The sequence below is a fragment of the Raphanus sativus genome, chromosome 5 (assembly GCF_000801105.2).
Source record: "Raphanus sativus cultivar WK10039 chromosome 5, ASM80110v3, whole genome shotgun sequence".
NCBI lineage: Eukaryota > Viridiplantae > Streptophyta > Magnoliopsida > Brassicales > Brassicaceae > Raphanus > Raphanus sativus.
The window spans coordinates 12,370,574-12,372,721 of record NC_079515.1 but is presented as its reverse complement, the minus strand read 5'-3'; the positions used below and the strand labels follow the sequence as shown (position 1 = coordinate 12,372,721).

Here is a 2,148-nt window from a genome sequence, read left to right as displayed (position 1 = left end):
TTTATGTAGTTCAGGAAAATTTCTAAAATATAAAGGAAACAAAGTTAAAAATATTATGAAACAAAAACGAAAATAAAAATGGAAATCATTATAGTGACATTATTATGTATAATGTTTTTAATTCATGATACATTTGTAATTGATCAATACAAGAATTAACGTGAGAACTATACATAGGAAACTGAGTTCTCATATATATAAATTGACTAATACAACAAGGTCCCTCTTCATCCGCAGCTACACATCTAAACCTAGCTAATATTCACTTACGAGTTATGACCAACTACGCCGGTAAGCTCTCTCTCTTTCTCGAGAGGACCATGAGCTTCACTGCCCCTATTTCTTTAGAGTCAAATCTTCTATGGGGTTCGTTACTCTTTTATGCCGTTTTTCATAATTCTATTTTTGATCAAAATACAAATTACCAAATCAAATATTTTCCTCTCATCAAAACTAAACTCCAATCCCCTTATGGATTAGCTAGTCTATGGGCAAAGATTTAAATTCTATACCTTTCAAATTTGGAAAAAATAATTTTAAAATCGTTTTAATCATATTTTGATGATTTTCGCAAAAATATGAAAAAAAAAACAGTTTTCAATTTTTGAAATATTTTTATCAAATTCTATAAATCAAATAAAAAATATGCACTTTTCCAGTTTAATTTTATGATTTTTCGTTTACCATATAAAATTAAAAGAAAAACCGAACCCATTAAAGATTAAGAAATGAGAGATATAAGGGTATTGGAGCAATTGTTCCTTCTCGGGATTTGTATTCTCGATTAGATCTCAAATGATCGATCGTTTATGCAAAACAAGTAGAACTGACAGATTTGTTTCGTTTCGTAATTTGTCCGTCGCAGTGGCTCCCACAGTCGTCTTCTGGGACGTGGATGACTTCCCTATCCCAACTGGTCGACCTTATATTAAGACGGTTATCATGGAGTGGTGTCAATCTACGCTTACAGTGAGAAGAAACCGGACGATCTGGATGATGGAATCACCTTCGTACTCAAAAGTGTGATTTTCTTCACTCAAAATCCTCTTTTACTTTTTATCTTCTATGTAATCTTCGATACATCTCCCTCTGATATACATATCCATTTATTTTTCAGGGCAAAAATATTGGCGACTTCATAGGATGTTGTTGGACATCTCTTTATGGGCATTGGACAGATCTATGCCCACTCTCTCCCGAGAAAATATGATGTTTAGCGCAGTTAACATCAAAGAAGAAATCACTATAACCCCAGTTTTTCAAGGTCTGTATGGTACTTGTAATATTCTCTTCGTTCTGCCTGATGACTACAACGAGAGGAATGTGAAACTTCCGTATACAAATTTTATATGGACTTGGGAGAGTCTGATTAATGAAGGAAAGCCTATGGACCAAAGCCTTGTATTTGAATTGCGTAAGAAGTTTCACACTGACGAAGATGATGCCTAGCCCAGATGATGTGGTACAATACCTCACTCTTTCTTTCCTGTCAGGAATAATGTATCTAAACTAATGTTTTATCATTCTCCCTTTGTATGTCCGTTTTTGTGTGTTAGAGACACCATGAGTGTCTCTTTCTGCAGTTTACTCTCTGTTTGTGTTTTAGAAACAAAGCAGAGTTCTAAAGAAGAACGGTGAAGGGACAAATTATACACAACCAAACCAGTTTGATAGAAACAAAAGTATTATTTTAAAGTTGAACAGAAGCTAGATAGTTTTTTTTTTTGTAACCAACAGAAGCTAGATAGTTCTCTTGGTCAGCATCAGCTTCCCTTTCACGCTTCACATCTTGTGAGCTTCCCGCCTCACACCCCGAATCAGTTCACACCCTGTGAGCTTCCCGCCGGATCAACTATATATACATAGACTCAAGTAAAGTGACGAAGTCCATCTCTTCGCCTAGTATATCTTTTGAAAGGACAAGACTTAGGTTCACCCTCTATGGTGAACCTTTAAATTCACCACACTATTTATAATCAATGAAAATAACATGTAGATAATTAAACAAAACATTATAAATTTATTTTAAAATAGTTAAAAATGAATAATGTCAATTCTAAACCACAAATCTTAATTTTTAAATCTTAAATACTAATTTCTAAATCCAAACTCTATACCCTAAACTAAAATCCTATATCCTAAACCCAA

The 2,148-nt window shown here is 33.7% G+C and overlaps 1 long non-coding RNA gene across 1 annotated transcript; it reads left to right on the top strand.

The window, feature by feature from the left end:
* Positions 1-769: 769 nt before the first annotated feature.
* Positions 770-1,647, top strand: LOC108860984 (uncharacterized). The gene is made up of 2 exons (XR_001950779.2): positions 770-1,020; positions 1,118-1,647. It is a non-coding gene; the product is annotated as an uncharacterized LOC108860984 (long non-coding RNA).
* The last annotated feature ends 501 nt before the right edge of the window (positions 1,648-2,148 follow it).